At 36.8% G+C, this 21608-nt stretch overlaps 2 protein-coding genes across 3 annotated transcripts in view; both read left to right on the top strand.

The window, feature by feature from the left end:
- The window catches only part of LEPROT (leptin receptor overlapping transcript), a 315620-nt gene extending 311671 nt beyond the window's left edge, over window positions 1–3949 (top strand). Inside the window, exon 6 of the mRNA XM_082359883.1 lies at window positions 1484–3949. The gene's annotated coding sequence lies outside the window, so the exon portion shown is untranslated. The remainder of the gene's footprint in view (window positions 1–1483) is intronic.
- The window catches only part of PDE4B (phosphodiesterase 4B), a 592331-nt gene that overhangs the window by 30066 nt on the left and 540657 nt on the right, over window positions 1–21608 (top strand). The window lies entirely within an intron of this gene.

Below are 21608 nucleotides of genomic sequence, written 5' to 3'. Positions count from 1 at the left end.
CAAAAATGGGAAGCAACTTGTCTATAATAAGAAAATATTGTACTACTTATGATTAAAGCCATAAAAAGCATTTTTTGAGGAGTATTTAAAGAATTGAGAAAATGCATACAATCAAGTACAAATTAAATAAAGTAAAATATAATACCATGTGTGTGATACTACTTTTGTAAGCAGCCTTTCTCTATGAAATAAGTTCTGTAAAAAGCATTTTTCTAAAATGCTTATAATTTGAAAAAGAATTTTGTAACAAAACAAAAACATTCATAAACATAGTCATAGCTTACCCTTCCCCCTCCCCATATCCTCAAGTCCATTCTCTAGTAGGTCTGTGACAAAGTGAGAGAGTGGCATGGACATATATACACTACCAAACGTAAAATAGATAGCTAGTGGGAAGCAACCGCATAGCACAGGGAGATCAACTTGGTGCTTTGTGACCACCTAGAGGGGTGGGATAGGGAGGGTGGGAGGGAGGGAGTTGCAAGAGGGAAGGGATATGGGAACATATGTATATGTATAACTGATTCACTTTGTTATAAAGCAGAAACTAACACACCATTGTAAAGCAATTATACTCCAATAAAGATGTTAAAAAAAAAACCAAAAAAAACCATAGTCATAGAATAGAATATCAGGTGAGATTATTCTTGTTTTCTGGACTTGCAGCTGAGTTCCAAAGCTGAGAACAAAGGTTAATTACAATGTACCCTGGAGAGATGGTTGTCTTTGGGGGGAGTACAGTGTTTGGGAAGAGAGGTCCAGTGCAAGGGACATTATCAAGATGCCTGCTGTATGGAAGCCAGTGTGTCATTATTAATCAGAGAAACAGTAACCAGGAAAATAATGGGAGAGGATGCTAGTCTCTCCCAGTAAAACCAGGAGAGATTTGCCCCTTTTACCCTCCCCTCCTTTGGAGGAGTTAGCCTTTAAGAGGAAGGAGGTGGGGTGTCAGGATGCCTCACTTCACTTTCACAGCTTTTAAGAGTCAACTCAAATCCAGCTTTCACTGGTGGCAGGGGAATAGAAGAGCTCTGAATTCAGTTTAAGGTTGAAATTTTAAAGCAAAAGGACTGAGCCTTAAATATCAGAGCGAGACTGTTCTAATGACTGAAGGTTTATGTGTGTGTGTCGGTGGGCGTGTGGTTTATTGAGGAGTCTTAAGTCATTGCAGTATGCACAGGAATTGATTTTATGTTCTTCCAGTCCCAATTGGAAGACTCTAGCCTTCCTTTTTTTGTTATCGCAACTTACTATGTTGGCCGGATTCTACATAAAAAATGTACTTTAAGAAAAAAATAGAATTGTGTTTGTGTTCTGTATCTATATGAATGAGCAAAAAGGGCTAGAAGAATACACACTAAAATTAAAGATAGCTATCTGTTGGTAGTGGGATTATTTAGGCATTATATTCATATATTTAGTCTTCCCTATCTTTTCAACAACCAATAAGTATAATTTATAATCTTACCATTATAAATATAAGAATATGTCTTTTTTTTTTTTTTTTTTTAATTTTATTTATTTATTTATTTTTGGCTGTGTTGGGTCTTCGTTTCTGTGCGAGGGCTCTCTCCAGTTGCGGCAAGTAGGGGCCACCCTTCATCGCGGTGCGCGGGCCTCTCATTATCGCGGCCTCTCTTGTTGCGGAGCACAAGCTCCAGACGCGCAGGCTCAGCAATTGTGGCTCACGGGCCTAGTTGCTCCGCGGCATGTGGGATCTTCCCAGACCAGGGCTCGAACCCCTGTCCCCTGCATTGGCAGGCAGATTCTCAACCACTGCGCCACCAGGGAAGCCCAAGAATATGTCTTTTGAAAAATTGTAATTAAACATAATGTTCATTGTGTTACTGGATTTGCATTTTAGAAGGATCCATATACTAGTGTCATTCTTCAAAGATTAGCACCTCAGGAAAATGTTTCTCCAGATAAACTTGTAAGATTTCTTCTGTCAGACAAAAATATGGGGGCCTCTTCTGCTTTATTTACCAGAACACAAAGCTAAAATTCATTGCTCAGCTGTCACTGACACTGATTTTGCTCTCATCACATCTCATCTAGAATGCCTTGGCTGCCTTCTAACTAGCCTCTGCTTCAGCCTCTTCTACCCTCAACACTGCCTTCTGAGGGATGTTTCTGGAATGCAAATCTGGCTGTGGTTACTTTCCTGTTGAAAGCCAAATCTGGGCCTGGCACACGGTGCCCTTCCCCCTTAGACTCCCCTTAAATGCCATCCCAGGCGTCTTGCTTCTTTCCATATTTGCATCCTATTCTTTAACTTTGTTAAATTACTTGTAATTTTCCTAGAGTGCTGTGATCTTTTTTCATGCTTTTTCTTAGTTTCTCATGCTTTTTTTCTCTTCCCTCCTTCATTCTTGCTACTGTCTCTTTCTTTGGAGAAAACTTCTAATTTTCCTTTAATGAGCTTAGTTTTACCTGGCAGAATAATCTATTCCTACCTTGTGTTCCCAGCACCATATATACAAAACTGCAGTTTTTTCCTTATTTGTGTGTCTTGCGTATAAATATGGGAAGTACTCAAAGTACTCAAACCATGTTTCCCTCAACTAGCTGAGGGCCTGTTATGTGATGGATGTTTAATACTTTCATGTATAAAAGTTAGGAACTTTATGTACATTGACTCTTTTAATTCCCTGCAACACACCTAGGAGGTGGAAGCTTAGAGACACATTTATTGTGTTGTTATTTGCTGACAGAACAGCCTTCATCTGGAGCGTTGCCAGTTGTCAAGGAAGCAGAAGGAAAAGGGACATGGAACCACATGGTGGGTTTTGAATATGCCTATTTTATTGACCAAAGCAAGTCACATGACCACTCCTAAGTACTGTACAACAGGATGGGTATATATAATCCTTCTATGAGGATGGCACCCAAGAGAGGAAAAATGAAATATTTGGCAAACATTAGTATAATCTACCACAGGGAACTACTTTGTTTACCACTGCCTATTCAGCACTTATTACTATGCCTGTACGTTGAAGATCTCAGTATTTGGTGGCTGAATGACTGAATGTCACAAAGCTAGTAGGTGCGCCAGAGCTGTGATTTGGTTAGTCTAACATCAGAGCCCATTCTGAATGAGTTTGCTGTTTGTATTACTTAGTCTCAGATACTTACTAATAACACTTTCTCTAATATCTCTCTGCTCATTCTCTCTTGTGTTTGCTTTTATTCTGTAAAGCGCAGGGAAATATCTGCAGTGATGATTAAAGAAGAGAAAGAATGACCTCAGCGGTAGAAAAAGGCCAGAAGTGTATCATTTCAGAGAAATCAGGTTAAGGAAAAAAAATTCTGACGGAAAAGAACAAGAGCAGTATCAAACATAGAAAGAGACTGATGAGGAAAAAAGACTGTAAGATTTGGTTAGAAAAGGTCTTTGCTGTCAGATACTTCCGTGAGGCCAAGGGGGCAAATAAGTGAGTATTTTCAGATTTGATCAGACTTTAAAAGGCAGAAGTGATAGTGACAATATTTATCTTTCAGAGCATTTGGAGACTGAGATCAGGGGTGGGAGTGCTGTCAAGATCCTGTATCGGAGAGATACAGGTTTTTCTCTCTGCAGTATATTCAGGTGGTCTAGTTCTAAATTTTCTCAGATACACAGAAGGAAATATCTTTAAAAATGAAGAATGGGGCTTCCCTGGTGGCTCAGTGGTTGAGAGTCTGCCTGCCAGTGCAGGGGACACGGGTTCGAGCCCTGGTCTGGGAGGATCCCACATGCCCCAGAGCAACTGGGCCCGTGAGCCACAGCTACTGAGCCTGCGCGTCTGGAGCCTGTGCTCCGCAACAAGAGAGGCCGCGATGGTGAGAGGCCCGCGCACCGCGATGAAGAGTGGCCCCCGCTCGCCGCAACTGGAGAAAGCCCTCGTACAGAAACGAAGACCCAACACAGCCAAAAAGAAATAAATTAATTAATTAATTAAAAAAAAAATGAAGAATGGATTCTATCCCTGAATAACCACATTAATCTCCTTGAATGACTGCAGTTAGTCTCAGTAATTCTCTACAGAAAAAAAAGTGGACCTTCAAATATTTAAGTTAGATAGGTACTTTTTGAAATTCTAGTAATCTTATTTTATGGGTAAGGTAAAGTATGAAATCATAAAGATTAATCGAATCATTGCTTTCTCACTTTTGAGATTAGACTCTGTGTGGTCAGAAATGTGTATTAATACAAGAGATTCAGTGGGGGCAATTAGAATTACTTGAAGAGGAGATCTAGAAGCAGAGGAACAGCACACGTTTTCAGTAAGATGGATCAAAAAATTTTTTTTTAACTTCTTGGATTTCGATTTTTAATTCAGCCTGTACTCCTTGATAGCAGAGACCCTGGGAAAATTAATCTCTTTGATTCCTACTTTTTTCATCTACAAAGTAGGGATAATAATGTTTACCTTGATGTTTTATTATAATAAATAATAATGTATGTGGAATATTGACAATCAGTGGTAGCTCCGACGATGTACTAATTGAAATAATTACAGTGATAATGACTCACTCATCCACTTTTAGTTCTTAGGAACTTGCAGGATAAGAGAGGTTAGAAATAATTTGATCAGCACTGATTTACTTTTGGACACTTCCTGTATCCCTGTAAGATAAATCAGGGTTAATAGTGATGCATGGAGGTCCCCAGCAAGGGAAATTTCTTTCCCCAGAGCCTCAGAATCCATTTAACTACTTGAAAACTTAATAAAAAAATTTCCGCTACCCTGACCATAATTTGCAAACCCTACAGCTTGTGTGAATCCATTGAGGAGAGATGCGTGCAGAGCAGGAGACAGGGCACTTTGTCTCTAGTGATGACTCCAACTTGAACACAGCTTGGTCAGGCACAGGGAGCATAGCTCATGCTGCCCTTGGAAAGAATAAAGTGGTGTGTCATTTTAAACAGCAGCCTTTTTATTCTTAAGGTTGCAGGAGAGTAATTACCATAGCAACAGCTATCCCCTCCAATGCAGATAAGCACAAGAATATCCCTTATAGAGAGACTGGCAATTTGGGAGGTTCTAATCCTGTTATGATTTATTTTAAAAATCCTTTAATTTTAAAGCAATTTAACAAGTCCTTTTGTCATATTTTCCTGGGAAGTTACATAGATTCCATATAATAGTTCTTGGGGCTGGAAGCTACCTCCTAAAGAAGCCTACTTTCTCCAGTCCTGGTCTTCAGACAGATAAAGGTTCTCAATTTAATGAAAATTAACTGAAAAATTAATTGCTTTAACCAGTTACCTTCAACAAATGATCCTGGCCCTATTCGTACCTTAAATTTATCTTGATCATAGTTTTTCCTAATCCAGTTCTCCTTCTGAATTCCCTGTTTTGGTTAATGGTACCTGTTTCTCTCTCTAGAAATAAAAGTTCACAACTGAGTGTCATTTGATACTCCTTTACTACAGCCTAAAATTGTTGACCTCCTGCCAAATTTGCTGTCCTAATACAGTGATTCCTAGCCTGTGTGAGAGTCACCTGTGGAGCCTTTTAAAAATACTGCTCCTAAAACCCATCCCTGGATATGTTGGGGTATAAGTATCTTTATTTTGAGTCATGAAGGTTTCATAGATATTGAAGAATAAATACAATATAAAATACAAAAATAAAGTGTGGATATAATAAAATGATTTTTTAAAGCTACCACGCAGTTCAAAAAGATGGAACATTACCAGTAGAACTGAAGTCTCTTAAGTACTACTGGTCTACCATTTCTTTCTCCTTCTCTTCAAGGGAAATTTCTATTCTGAATGTTAAAATTATTTTCCCCTTAGGTTTCATTGTAGTTTTCTTACAGATATGTGTCTTCCTAACCAACATATGGTCAAATTTTGTTTGTTGAACCTTATGTCTATACTCTGTGACTTGCCTTTTTTATTCTCCATTATCATTTTGAGATTCGTCTGTGCTGGTGCCTACAGCTGTGGCTCATTTATTTAATATAGTACCCCACTTACCACTACAACCCAATTGATTCATCCACTGTCCCATGGATGGATATTTAGATTGTTTTTCTTTTTTTCCCCAGAGGCACATATTATACGACTTTTTTACGGCATATACCTAGGAGCAGTATTACTGGACTGCATCTTCACATTTACATTTTCAACTTTCCAAAATAATGCCACTTTTTCCCCCCCATAGTGGTTGTATCCATGTACTCCCAGCCATACATGAGAATTTGTGTTGTTCCATATTTCTGTCTTCACTCGTTAATGCCCAAGGTTTTGGTTTTGTTTTTTGTTTTCATACTGGAGGATGTAAAGTAGAATCTCACAGTGATTTTAATTTTTCTTGATAACTAATGAGGCTGAGCATCTTATCTTATGTGTATTTACCATTCTTGTTTCCTCTTCTGCAGAATTCGTGTTCTCTTTTGCCATGCATCTGAATTTTTAAAATTCCACAGGTAATTCTGAAAGCAGCCAGGAGTGAGAGGAACTGCCTCTGTGTCTGTCCCTTCCTCATTGTTCTTACTGTGTCTGCACATGTTCAGGCCCTCATCACCTCGGAACATCTCATCTATTTACAGTACTCCTCTCACTGGTCTCTGAGCATCCGGTCTCCCACCATGAATTCATCTGACCAGGTTCTTCTTCCTGGAACTTGGTTCTGACTGATTATCCAACTTCCTTGTAGAAAATGTTGCTGACTTCATATTGCCTGCAAATAAAGTCTGAACTTCTTGTAACTTTTTGATTAATACCTACCTACATATTGGGTACCTCTAGTTTCATCATATACCTTTTACTTCTGTCGATCCTAATATCTTGTTAATAGCAACATGAGCACCACGATTTCTTCTTTCATGCCTGGTCACCCATGAGCTCCACTGCTGTAACATTTTGTAATTGTATATAGTTCCTTTATTCTACTTACCACTTTCTACTTGGTGTTATTGTTGTCTTTGCCAGGCAGTGAATCCGTGAAAGTACAGTCCTTCATTTTCCCCACCCCCATCTCAGTGCCTTTTATATACTAGGTGATAGTAATTTTTTGTGGATGAATGAAATTGTGGAGTGGAAATAGAACCCAACTTTCAGAATTTAGTCTTCTTTTTTTCTTTTTCTGTTAAACCGATCAACTCCTCAAGGCCAAGAACTGAGTCTTATGAGTTGTGTCTATGATTTTTCCTAACTAGAGTATCTTTCACATGCTTGGTGTGAAGATGAAAGAAGGTCATGGGCTTTATTGTTGATTTATTTTGACAAATGTTTTGAAAATTACACAATAAACTCTACCTTTAAGATGAAAGATACTTTGAAAAAAATTCTCAGTGATGAGAAATAGTAAATATTTTAATGTGAGTCTGCTTAAAGAAAGCAGTTTAAATTTATTAGGAATTAAATCTGGTGATTAAGCTTTTTAAGCAACTGGGCAGTTTTACTTATAAAAAATATTGACAGGGCTCTGTATGCAAAAAATATTAAAGGATTAATTATGAAGAAATAGAAAGAAATAAGACTGAATTCCTTGTGTGACTTATAAATTGACCCTAAAGTCATTTCTACATGAATGTTCCAAAAAATATTTTTAGAGATGACATCATTGAAATTTATATATAGTCTCCACCAAAATATTCCATATATATCCAATTTATTCACCAATATATTCTCTTGTTTAAAACCTTTCTTGTCGTTTTACAATCTCATCTTACAATAAAGTTTTCTTGGTAGATTTTTGTGCTGTTGATTCTGAATGCAACTTTGCTGCTGCTTCCTCAGGTCTCTGAGTTGGGCTGGTGTGCAAGCAATAATGAGGACCAGGTTCAGAAGTCCAGATGAATCAGGCTCCTTAGTGATACCCCATATCATTAGAATGGTTACCTTGGATGATACCAAAGGTCCAGTAGACCTAGCCTATCTCTCAGAGTGAAAGTAGAAGAATGTGGATATTTCTTTAATGAAATTTCCCAATATCATTTAGATCAGTAGCAGACCTGCTTGGCTGGTAACTCCAAAGTATTTCTTACCCCTTTCTTCTTTTATGTCTTGTCCCCTTACACTAGAAGTTGAAAATCCAGATACTTGGATGTGACCCAAAGAGACTTGGGGAAAGACTATTGAGAACCTTCTGAGAATGATAATTTTCTTCCCAATGAAAAGGATAGGCATATGAAGAGAGGTCATTGGCATCATTCCTTCCCTTCTTTCTTGGGATGTTGTTGAGGTGATAACTATATATGAAACTGTAGCAGTCATTCTGTGACTACGAGGGCAAAAAGCCAGTGCACTGAGCTGAGGTATGGAACACAAGAATGGAAAGAGGCTGGTTCATGATGATCCTATTAAGCAACAGAATGAACCCTGGAAATGCCACCTCCACACTTGGTAGAAGTGAAAAATAGTTGTCTTATTGTTTACTGTTCATTAAGTTTTCTGTTATTTGAACCTGAATACATCCTAAGTGATAGAATCATCCATCTGTAATTCTCTCCATAATCTTCTTGAAAATATCTATCTATCTGTCTGTCTGTCTATCTATCTATCTATCTATCTATCTATCTATCTATCTATCTATCTATCTCTCTTATCTCTCTATCTCTCTGTCTATCTATAATTTTAACAACCTCTTGGTGAGTTTTTCTGTTATCTGTCCTGAAATGAGCTTCACAAGACTCTCCTTTAATTTCTTTTCCCAAGATTTTAAAACAACTTCTTACTCATTCTTTTTATATACTACATCTTTCTGGCACTGGGTGTGATGCTCTTATGATGATGATATTATCATCATTATGGAAATCTGACTCATATTAAAATTTCATCATATTTTACATCTGGACTGCCCTAAAATGTCTGTGCTTATCTACATGTAGGAATGCTTGGTTTACAGAAGAATTGCTAATTTTGCCCCTTTACTGAGTTTTAACAAACTCTTCACCTACAGGACAACTTTCCTTCCCGAAGTCCACATTTCTGAGAAATCCATGAGACTTCTTATTTTGGAAAAATTGCCTTATTGGAGCTAGGTTTACCCAGAAATCCTTGTAATGCTTCCTTGCAAAATAACTTTAGTAGATAAGTTATTTATTTTTTTGTCCATGCTTCCTAACTTCCTGATGGAATTTAATGGAATCATTGAACTTCAACCATAGATTTCCAGTGAATATGGGGCTTTTTGTTCTAGAGTGAGTGTAGGCAGATTTTTCCTGAAAAGATCCAGAAAGTAAATGATTTAGGCTTTGCAGGCCATGCAGAAGGTCACTTTTGCATATTTTTATTTTTGTTTTTATAACCCTTTCAAAATGCAAAAGCAATTCTTAATGGTTCATACAAAAACAAGGCGTAGGTTGGATTCTGTCCATGGATTGTAGTTTACCAACCCTTTGTCTAGAGGGTTATTTTGCAATGTAAGGGTAAGAAGCTTCCACAACCCCCAAAATAGAGGTAAAATAGCTGAGAGTACTTAACAAAAGTCTAGAGAGGGAGAAGAGAAAGAAAAGAAAGTATTCTAGCATTTAGCATTTGTTGAATGTAATAAGCGAGAGTCCCTGAGTAGACTCAGGTACATATCTTTTGGAGTGGGCTATTTCTACCGAGAACTAATTTTGCCATTTGTGGTTTGTTTCTGAAGGTTTCGTTCTCAGATGGCAACATTAAGTTCCCTCATTGTAGTCACAGACAACCTCTTTGAAAGTGTTAAAAGTCAAAATCACAAGTGGTGGAAAGATAAGTTTTCTTCTTCTTCAATCGGTGGTTTTCAATAGGGAATAATAGGTTAAAGTAATGGTAAATGTCAGAATTTCACGTGTCACTTTTAAAGATCCAATTTTGTATAGTCCTGGTTAAAGTTATTAGGGGTATAAGTAGTATATAGTCCAGTGAGTGGAAGGGTGTACTAGGCATTAGTGCAGCTCAATACTGTTTTCAGTTCTGCTCCTCTGAGCACAGGAAGTATGCCCTTCTCTGCTTCTTCCTTGAACATGTAACCTTGTCACTCTCTATGATGAGTGAAAGTGAGCAAAAGTAAGCAATGTCACATGGACTTGCAGAACATTTCATGAATGAGAAATAAACTTCTGTCATGTTAAAGCCCTTAGACTTTGGGGATCATTTTGTTACTGTTGCATAATCTAGCCTGTGCTTACTGAGACAAAGATACATATCGTTGTGGAAATTTATAAATTGGTGGAAGTATGTAATATATAAGTGTATATAATAAGTAATATATAAGTAATAAGTACATATAATTATAGAAGTGGCTTTCAACTAGGTTTTAAAAATAAAACTATTTTCTCAAATACAAGTTTAAGAAGATTTCTATTATATAAATGTGTAAATTGTGCAACTACTTAGAGCAGAAGCTGAAATGTCTCCTTCTAGCCAGACTTCCCATCCCTCTCCTCACCAGACTTTGAGATCTCTGAGATCCTTGGGTCCCATTTATAGAACTCCTAAGTCTTAACAAAGCACAATTTATAAACCACAAGTACAAGAAGATAGATTTTAGTTCAATAAAAGGAAATACTTTCCCTCAGTCAGAAATATCCAAAGATGGAGTGGGGCACTAAAGAGGGAGCTGCTGTCACAGGAAATGTTAAAGCACTGATTGATTATACTGGGTATGTGGTAGAAGACATTCTCTCATTGGCTGGCCATTTCTAGCCTCAGGGTTTCTGATTCTTAGATCTCTTTCAATGGATAACCTCCTCTATTATTCTTTATCTCTCCCCCCGCCCTTTTTTTTGCCTAATCTATCACTTTCTTTTTCATTTTATTAAAAATCCATTTATCTATCAATCTAACTGTATCCAGTAGTGTGCTTGTACAAAGCCAAGATAACCAAATTTTAAATTTTCAGTAATTTTTAGAGCTAGTTGTTAAGAACACAGACATTATTAAAAGTTCCATTATATAAACTTACAATGAAATAATTTATATTAAAAAAACTAGGTAATAACACTAAAAACTCATCACTTCCTAATTACTTTGCTACGTTTTACTATTATTTATGCTCTTGTGATTGTTTTCATCGATCACATCTGTATGGTGGAAACATACAATGGCATGTTACTGATGTCTCTCCCAACTTTGCCTTCAGTGATGTACATTGATAGCTTGAAATCAGCTATGGTGGGAGTATTTATAACAAATCATCAAACACTACAAGTCAGAGTCTTCTCCCTGGAGAACTGCTTGCTAAACATTTACCAGCACTCACCGTGTCCATCTATATCTCTCCCTGCCTCTAGAATTTAAGCTCCTTGAGGATGGAGTCTATATTCACTGTTGTTAGTGCTCAGTAAGTGTTTATTTATTGAATGGATTAATGACAGGGCCAGCAGAGAGTTTAAAAGAAGCAAGATGAGAGAAACCAGGGAACATGGAGTGGGAAGGTTTTGATGAGGTTGAAATTGCTTTGTGTTCTTTTGGCTGTGCCTGCCTGGGCTGTATTACACAGACAGTGAGTGCATAGGAAATGGCACCTAACATCATTCAGTTTGCAAACAGAGATTATCCCTCCCAGTTCTCCAAGGAGATCTTTCCAAAGCAATCTCTGCATCATTCATAATTTCCTGAAGAAAATTTGACATCTTTTCTTTGCTTGTAGTATCTAATGCAATTGCATTTGTAGGCAAGGCTGCTGATTTTGGGGACAAAGAGATAAAATCTTCACTCAGAAAAACCTTAACTCCCAAAACTCACTCTCAGCAAAACCAAAGAAGATAAGGCTGTGAAGTGGATTGTCTGTCAGTCTAGAGAAGCCAGTACAATTAGGTGGCCATCAAGGAAAGCTGAGAAGGGAAAATGAAGGCAAATTATACCAACCATCTTAAAGAGGTTTCACTGAAAAGTTCCCTAGCCTGAAGTCTATTGGTTATCTTAATGAAGTAACTAGAGACACCAACTTTTGACCAATTGACCACGTATAAAAAGGTTTTCTGAGGACATTTGAGCTGCTGTACACCAAGGTTCATGAGCTAGCAATCTGTAGACAGTATCTGGGCTACAGATATGTTAGGTCTGTGTGGAAGCTAAGAAACTTGAATTAGTTTTTCACAATTAAATATCAGGGGATTTCCACTAAATATCTGGATTTCTGACTTCTCTTGAAAATTCAGTATATCCAGTAACAACAGACCTGTATTCCCACAAGGTGAAAACCCACTCGAGTCACGTAGTTTTACCCTCTTTAGATGGGCCATAAACTCTACAGCACATCACCTTCCCCACCATGTCCCAATGTCCTGATGTCCATACCTGGTCTGCCCTGTTCCGTTAGGTTATTTGCCCGGTCCTTGTATTCTTTTGATATTGTTGAATAGCCATTTTCCTGTGTAATATTGATAACATCTGACAGTTGGGTGGCTAACAGGGGCTACGTTCTGTTGTTTAGGAGCCAGTAATCCTTCCACTAGACAATTAACCTCCCTGAGTCTCATTTTCTTAGGTATAAGTGAAATGGTTACCCCACATGATCACTAAGGCTTCTTGCTACTCTGGCGTTCTATGTTCACACTGAATAACCTAAACACTTATACTGTTTTCTTACAGTTTTTGTTTCTAACTCATATTTCTATCTCTGTGCTCTCTTTCTCCATCTCCATCTCTATCACTATCATTATGCAAAAGATTATTTTTCTCTTACTGTGTATTTTAGACCATGATGCCTAAAGGTTATCTGTGGTAAAGAGAAAGTGTGGGACTTGAAGTGTGCCTAACTATCCAGTCTCTATTCCTTCTTCTTATAAGACAGAACATTTGCTTTGTTTAGAGTCTTTATAGGGCTTGAAGCAGAAAAAAAATGGTGATTCTAAAAGAGGATTCCACAATTCAGGGAAAATACTTCTTTTTTTTTTTAAAAAATTTCCACTGTATTCTCTGAGTATAATTTGCTTGAAATATCAAAGATATCAATTGCTGAAAATGTTCACTGTATACTTTTCTAAGTAGAATATAACAGCCAGCCAGGTCTTTGGCATTAAGCTACCATGGTGATAGATATCCTAGACTTACATATATAAAGAACAAAACAATTTACATTTTTCTTTGTAGTCTACATAAAATACCCATTTACATAAAGGATAAAGTGTTTACCACATCTAAATGTACAGCTTTTGAAACAGTATTTCTCAAACTTGGTTCACAGCGATAAAGACACTGTCTCTAGTATGCTAGCTTCTGTAGTAGCTTGAGGACCCGATATAAGGTAAAAGCTGATGGGCAGCCTTGTTGGGATATGGTTTTATTTCAAGCACATCTAATGGATTGTACTTTTATGATGCTTTTTTTTCTGTTTGGATATAAAACATCATAATAAAAATGAAATGCTTTTTTTTTTTTTTTTTTTTTTTAGTTTCATGGCTGGACGAGATATGCATAGTTACTTGTGTGAAGAGTTTTTTTCCTCTCAATTTTTCTGTTCAACTTAGGAATGTATCTCTAGCCAGTGAAGCCTCTGTATGTAATTTGTATTTAAAGTGCCTAAGAATTGACACTGTCTTTCTTAAGAGGAAAGGTATTTCACTGATACTTTTTGCTATTTTGTGTTCTAGATTATTAAATAAATGTGCAGAATGACAAGAAGTTTAATTGGCTCCTGAGTGCAGAGGATAATATTAGAGATTATGTGGAAATAAAGATGTAGAAAAAAAACCCTATAGCAGAAACACATACTTTTAAGATTTAATAAGGTGTCTAATTTAGAAAATTTTGTTTGTACAATTTACAGTTTGGTCTCACTGATTCTTTCTTCTTCCTCTAGATCATTGCATTTTTTTTTTCTTTTCCATTTCTTTATTGCAGGAGCATGTAGTGCTAGTGACTGATCTAGCCCTGGGAGATGACTTGAAAATACCATGGTACTCTAATTGCATTCATTCCTTTACTTTCTTTTTCTTTTAATAAGAAAGGCAGAAAAAAATTTCCTGTTTTTCCTTGGATTTTTTTGGAAAAGCTCTTCTAATGTTAATCATTCCTACTGATTTATAAGCTCTTAGGTTTCTGTTGCTTAAAAATGGCAAGTGCAAGTGAAGGTTTTTGTGCAACCAAAAAAGACCTTGAAGCTAATAAATGCTTTGTATGATTTCACTGTGTTGAATGATGAGCTTAAAAAGATTGTACTAGGAAAAATAATTTATTTCTGAAACCAGTTGTAACTAGTGGCTTGTGCAGTAGGCATATGTAAGATATGAAATTTTGCTCTATCCTTTAGGATTTGGAAATAACTATAACAGCTGAAGTTAAAATCCCATACTTTTTACCTTCAGCTTTCCAAGATTAGGTCTGAGTTCTTTTGTTAGATACATATTTTTCTGTGATTTTAAATATAGGAAAAAAAGAAATAAGCAAAATGAAGGTAGTGTATGTGTATGCTACAAAACGTGAAACAAAAAAAGGTGTTCATCAAAGTTAATAGAAAGCTAAACTGGGGAATTTCCTGGCTGTTCAGTGGTTAGGACTCGGCACTTTCACTGGGTGAAAGTGAAAGTGGTCTGGGTTTGATCCCTGGTGGGATTGGGGAACTAAGATCCCACAAGCAGAGCTGCCAAAAAGAAAAGAAAAGAAAGAAAGAAAGAAAGAAAGAAAGAAAGAAAGAAAGAAAGAAAGAAAGCTAAACTGTGAAATCTAACCATGTCCTTAAAATTCAGTTAATAAATAGTCTAACAATCAGGAAGAAGAAGAAATAGAAGGCATCAGAATTGGAAAGAAAGAAATAAAATTGTCTCTATTTGCTGATGACGTGATTTTGTATATAGAAAATCTTAACAACTCTAACAAAAAACTGTTAGATCTAATCAATGAATTTAGTAAAGCTGCAGGGTACAAAATTAACATACAAAAATCAGTAGTGTGTCTATACACTAACAGCAAAATTATCTGAAAAAGAAAGAAAATGATCTCATTTATGAGAAAAAAAATAGTTCTATTAGTTAATTATTCATCAACAAATGTGGTAAGGATTGTGGCTTAAATATATATGTATAGTTACATTTATATATATATATATAAATGTATATATATATACACAAAACTATGGAAAGCATGAAGAAGTTGTAATGGAAGTAAATGAATGTAAATTCCTCAAAATAAATGTAGATTAAACCAAGAAGCTATATTCAGTGTAGCATACTTTAAAATAATTTATTTAAAAGAATAAAAGTTTAAAAAGAAACATATAGTTATGCTTTTTAAACTTGATGCCAAAAATAACGACTAATTGGCTTTTTTTTTTTTTTTGAACTAATTGGCTTTTAACAGAATGATTTTCTTAGGACATTAAAAACATTATCCTGATTTTTTAAATGAATAGGTGTATTTTTATTATAACCTCTTAAAAGTTTAGTTGGTTTGTCTTTAGAATTTTTCAGTATTATGATTAGCACTAACGATACTAAAAATTTTAAAATGCAACAAGCTTGATGATTCAGTCTGGGAAAATAGAAATAACAATGAAAAAATTTTCAAGAAAATATGAGCTGTTTAAGGCCATGTACCACCTCTTATACTATTTTAAACAAAAATCTTAGGAGTACTCATTAGTTACCAGGCCCTGTGCTGGGCACCAGATGAATTAGACATACTTCCTGTCTTCAAGAACAGATGAAGTGGCTAGCTTTGTTCCTTGTATGTGTATTATTTCATCTCTGTGCTTTTAGCATCTAGCGCAAAGCTCAACACATAAAAAGCAGTCAATATCTGCTAGATGCGTTGAGTCAAATATTTGTTGCCAGAGTGAAAATCTAAGATTTTGCACTCACTAAGTTGAGTCATGTTTGGGCTTCTCAGAAAGTTTGTAAATGGAAGAAAACACAGGTGTAGGATCTCTTGAACTTGCTAGGATGCAAATTATTTAACAGTATTCAAATAACAGCATTGCATTTAAGCATTTATAGTGTTAAACATTTCTATTTGTTTTAACACTTAGTATAGTGGGAAGAGCAGGAGTCTGGGGGTAAGATACCTGTGTGATTGTGGGCAAGTGCCTACCGTCTTTGAACTTGAGATTTTTCATCTTTAACAAGAGGGCCAAAGAAAGTTTCTTAATCTGAAGTCACAAATGACCTTAATGGAGGCCTTGAATGACTTTATATGGTATACAAAATGATGTGTGGATGTTTGAGAGTATATATTTTTACCTGGAGAAAAACTTCAATAGATTCTCAGGAGTCTACACTTAAATTTTCTTTCTGCCACCCAAGTTTAATTTCTGGTCTAAACTGTCTCTAAAGTTTATTTTACTTTAAAAAATAGTCTTTGGCGTAACACGCAAAAATTTTGTTCAGTAGATTAAAGTTAGGAAATAAAACTTTCAGCTTGTTATTATATAAGAGAAATCCCATTTTGGGTCATTCTCTGTTTCCTACCTTAATCAAATAATTAACCTATCAAGCAGCTAATGAACATCTATTGATAACCGTTATATATTTTGAACTGTTGTAACAAAGGGGAATAGTGAAGTGTATACCAATATCTTTCTTCAAAGAACCCAGACTAAAAACCAAAGACTAAATCAAGCTAATCTTTCATTTCAGTGTAGTTGTGGAGATGAATCTTACACCATGGAAAATTAGAGGGAAGCTATATTTAAGACTATACTGGCTGTAAGTGAAACATATTATTCATTCTAACTGATGTATTTAGGAGATATTTCCAAAGTTTTGTGTTAATCCATGCAAGAGAAATTTATTGAGCACTGACTGTATGCCAGGCACAAAAATACACTAAAAAATAATACATGGTCTTTCAACATTAGGGACTGTCATAGTGTGGGAAATAGACACAAAAACAAATCATTATAGTGTTGTGATCCAGTATTACATTCAGATATGCAAAAAGTGCATGAGAAAACAGAAGAGTCACTCTAAGCTGACCCACAAAATGGCTCTCAGTGGTCTCAAGTCTAATTGAGTGGTACAATAAATAAACAACTAAAACACAGGACAAAATATATTGTAGCAAAATTTGCTATGAAGTTCCATGCCGCTTCTGAGGATGGAGAGTTCTCTGTCATCTATGGGGAAGGGAGTTTGAGGGAACAATCTAAAAAATGCTTTGAGGGCTTCCTTGGTGGGGCAGTGGTTGAGAATCCTCCTGCCAATGCAGGGGACACGGGTTCGATCCCTGGTCCGGGAAGATCCCACATGCCGTGGAGCAACTAAGCCCGTGCACTGCAACTACTGAGCCTGTGCTCTAGAGCCCGTGAGCCACAACTACTGAGGCTGCGTGCCACAACTACTGAAACCGACGCTCCTAGAGCCCGTGCTCTGCAACAAGAGAAGCCACCACAATGAGAAGCCTGCGCACCACAATGAAGCGTAGCCCCCCGCTCTCTGCAACTAGAGAAAACCTGCGTGCAGCAACAAAGACTCAACACAGCCAAAAATAAATAAATAAATAAATAAATTTATAAAAAATAAATAAATTAATTAAAAAAAAACGCTTTGAGAAAGGTGTGGAACCATGATTGGGATTTAATAATAGTTCAGATTAGCAGAGAGGGAGCAGCAGAGCAAAGACATTGGCTAAAGACATATTCATGACACATATGTGTTTACCTGAAGTAAACCTCTAACGTTAGAAAAGTACAGCGGGGTCAAGGGAGGAGTCTGAACCTTATCTGTGAGGTAGTGAGGAAGTATTATTATGGATTTATGAACAAAGGTAAAAATAAATAGAACTATAATAGAACTCTGAAGCTTAACCTGGAATGAATTGAAATGGGGAGCGGGACAAAGAAAGAGCTGCTGTAGCGATAGACTGGAGAGAAGTCATGAGGGGCTGGATGGCGGTAAATGCTCTGGGAACTAAAGGGAGGGAACAGGTTGCCGTGGCATTGCAGGGGTGGATGCGGCAGGATGCAACAGCTGCTGAGCAAAGGAAGAGGCAAAAGTGAGTCAGGGATTTTGCACTGGGGCACTGGGAGGAGGCTGTGGCTGTCGGCAGAAGTAAGAAAGTCAGAGGGTGAATTGTATGAGGAAGGAAAGATGATGGCAGGGAGTTTAATTCTAACGGAGGTCAGCATAGATGAGACTGGTTATGTAAAGCTTGGGAGCATGGAATATGAGCTGGATCTCGAAGGCCAAACTGAATTTGGGTAAACGTGGAGGGAGGAGGGCATTGGATATTCCAGGCACAAGGACCAGCATGCATGGCTGCTCTTGAGTGGGAATATTTAAGCAAACCATAATAAGGAATATGATTTAATTCAGCAGATATTTATTGAAATTTACTGAAAGGTAAGTTCTATAAAGTCAGAGGTCAAGTTCATCTGACTTGTCATTCTGAGATAGTGTGGTGCCTAGTACTTGGCATGTGATGAGTAAATGCTGAATAAATAAATGAAGACCCACTCCATGCCAAGCATTGTGCAAAATACTGAGAATAGAGGCAGAGAAGAATAAATCTGTGCCTTCAAAGAGCTCGCAGTCAAAAGGTATGTGTGTGTGTGTGTGTGTGTGTGTGTGTGCGTGTGTGCTCAGAAACATACTCATTACGTTAGGACAGCCCCAGGAAGATCCTTAAAGGAAGATACTTTAAAAGATTAATATCCTGGCTTCTCCTCCATTATTTGACTTCAGTCTTTGGAGCTAGATGCTCTAATTCCTACATGGGAAATTTTACCCATGTAGGAATTAGAGTTGTATGTAAAGTACCTGAGGTACATTCAAGAAGGCTTCACACGGGCATCCTCAGAAAATGGGTGGCATCTAGTGGGATGCGTGAGAGCTGTGCCAGACATCTAAGGATGTGGAGGAAGCAGCTCCAGACAGAGGGCATGTGCACAGGCATGGAGGTCTGAAAGTGTATGATTGTTGGGGAAATTACTAAATTCCTAAGATCCATATGGATAAGGGAGAGGGAAAAGATGAGACTGGAGATTTAGATGGAGGCCATTTCTTTAAGAACCATATCTATCATGCTAAGGAACTGTGGATTTATTCTGAAGGCCCTGGGGGTACACTGAGGGATCATGAAGAGAGCAGGTGATGTCAGAGTTACATTCTTAGGCACGTTTGCCAGAAAGAGCGAGGCTGAGAAGGCCTAACTTCCTAAACACTGGAAACGTAGTCAGACCCCTTAGGAAGGTCCCAGGAAAAATCCTAAGGAAGATACTTAAAAAGATTCCTTTGCTGCCTTCTCCTCCATCATTTGGCTTCACTCTAATTCCTGTATGGGAAACTTTGCCCTTTCATTCCCAAGGTACAGCTATTTAGAGAGCCCATGAAAATTTCCTACTACTAAAGCCATGCGTGGCCATGAGAGACACCACATGTTAACAGTTAAAAACATGAGATATATTTTGGACTTTCAGCTTTTTCACTTCCTAGCTATCTGACTTGGGGTAAGTTTGGTCGTATATCTAAACTCGACTTTCTTCATCTGAAAAAATAAGGCTAAGATTTTATAAGAAAATACATTTAATCACTTTGTTAGATTATTTTTAAATCAGTAGATGTTGAAAGATAGAATATATTTTTTCCAAGCAGCTTTTTTTGTTACATTTGCAAATAAGAAGTTTTGTACCTAAACATCATTCTTCCAAATTTTTTAAGGATAAAGATATATTTTTTAAAAGCTGTAATCTAAAATTTCCTTTCAGTTAAATATAATTATTCTAAGAATGGCATATCTCTACATATGCTTGCATGGTGAAATTGAATATTACTTGCCTGTTTCTAGAGTGTGACATAAGTGGGAATAAGACAATTATAGACAGTTCTGGTAACAAAGTTGCCATATAAGGCTTATCTGAGTGGATGGCTTAGTTAGATTTGTTTGTCTGTTTCAGGTAGTTGAGTTTATTTTTTCCTGGTTTTTACTTCCTGTTTGATCTTGAGGGAAACAAACTACCATCTAACTGCATGTACCTCAAACATTTCTTATCCAAGTCTTTAATATATAATCATAATACTTGGTACATCTGAAGTACCTGACGTCTGACATTCATAAATTGCTTTATAAATGTGGATTTAGGCCTGTGGGCAAGATGGGAAAAGCAGCCAATAGCATAAGAGCATTTATTGGACACTAATGATTTTACTGGTGCTGTAGGAGCTAACAAAATTGAGAAAGAACATTTTTTCTATGCTTCCGGGTAGCCTAATTTAGCCAGGCAGTCCAAACACAAATACTTTTTTGAAGAGGAATAATAGCAGTACACATGGGAGTGTTCAGGATTGCCTTGATGATGGGTCTAACGTTACTGAAGAAATGTGTTCTCAGAGCTGGAAACTTAGAGACCATTGTATTCTCTTAGACAAATGGAAGCTTTCCAGTTAAACTGGTTTACTCATTACTATTAACTTGGCAGCTGAAAATGGTTTACGAACTCATTTTGTGTTGGATTTGAAATTCAAAAAAATTGAAACAAAACAAAACAAAAACTAATTTGGGTTTCTTATAATCTCTTTTGTCACAGGAGTTTTGTTCCAAGACCGTTTAGTGACCAAAACCAAAAGACTGCTTTCTTTAACATGTAGTTTATTTTCCACCTGGCCATATTACTTGAAAGAACAGCAACTAAAAAAGGGAGATAAAAAGAAGCAGGGGGAAGACACAGGACATTCTATTTTGCTGCTTCTTGGCTCAAAAGTCAGAAAGACATTGTATATATATACAATGGAATATTACTCAGCCATAAAAAAGAATGAAATAATGCCATTGGCAGCAACATGGATGGACCTAGAGATTATCATACTAAGTCAAGTAAGTCAGACAGAGAAAGACAAGTATCATATATCACTTATATGGGAAATCTAAAATATGATACAAATGAACTTATTTACAAAACAGGAATAGGAAACAAACTTATGGTTACCAAAGGGTAAAAGGGAGGGAGGGATAAATTTGGAATTTGGATTTACAGATGCACACCACTATATATAAAATAGATAAACATCAAGGACCTACTCTGTAGCACAGGGAACTATATTCAATATCTTTTAATAGCCTATCATGGAAAACAATCTGAAAAAGAGTATATATATATATATTCTCTCTCTCTCTCTCTCTCTCTCTCTCTCTCTATATATATATATATATATATATATGTGACTGAATCACTTTGCTGTACACCTGAAACATTGTAAATCAACTATACTTCAGTAAAAAAAATATTTCAAAAAAGATGGTGTGACCAGGTGGACAGCTTTCCAGAATCATAAGCAGAAGAATGCACCAGTTGTTTTCATTATAGAATTGTTAAGGAATTCCGAGGTGAAAGTGATTTGTAAAGCAACTCTGTTTTGGAGTAGTTGTTCTTAAGTTTGCATCACTTCAATGGGCTGTAGTTTGACATCCACAGTGATACCCATAAGCCCAGACAATCCTAGCTGCTGAATCTGTAATTGCCATGGAGAGTTCTGCTCACCCCCCCATCTGGCTAAGGGGCCTCTCCACCTATCATTTCTGTGTTCTGGGTTTCTATGACATGACAGACTCTTTAATTAGTATTGCAAACAATTTATCCTTCTCTGGATAATAAATATCTCAGCATCCAACAGAGCCTCCAACATAGCATCTTTGGCAGTTTTCAGAGGTGAGTTTATATGACGTACTTCTTCCCACAGTTGTCAACGCTTGTAAATGATTTGTTGAGGTATATACATTCATTACACTATAAATATGAAATACCTTTATTTTTTCAAGTCTAAAT

The sequence above is a fragment of the Balaenoptera borealis genome (genome assembly GCF_965194805.1).
Source record: "Balaenoptera borealis genome assembly, chromosome: 1".
Taxonomy (NCBI): Eukaryota; Metazoa; Chordata; class Mammalia; order Artiodactyla; family Balaenopteridae; genus Balaenoptera; species Balaenoptera borealis.
This window is presented reverse-complemented; position numbering and strand designations above follow the sequence as displayed.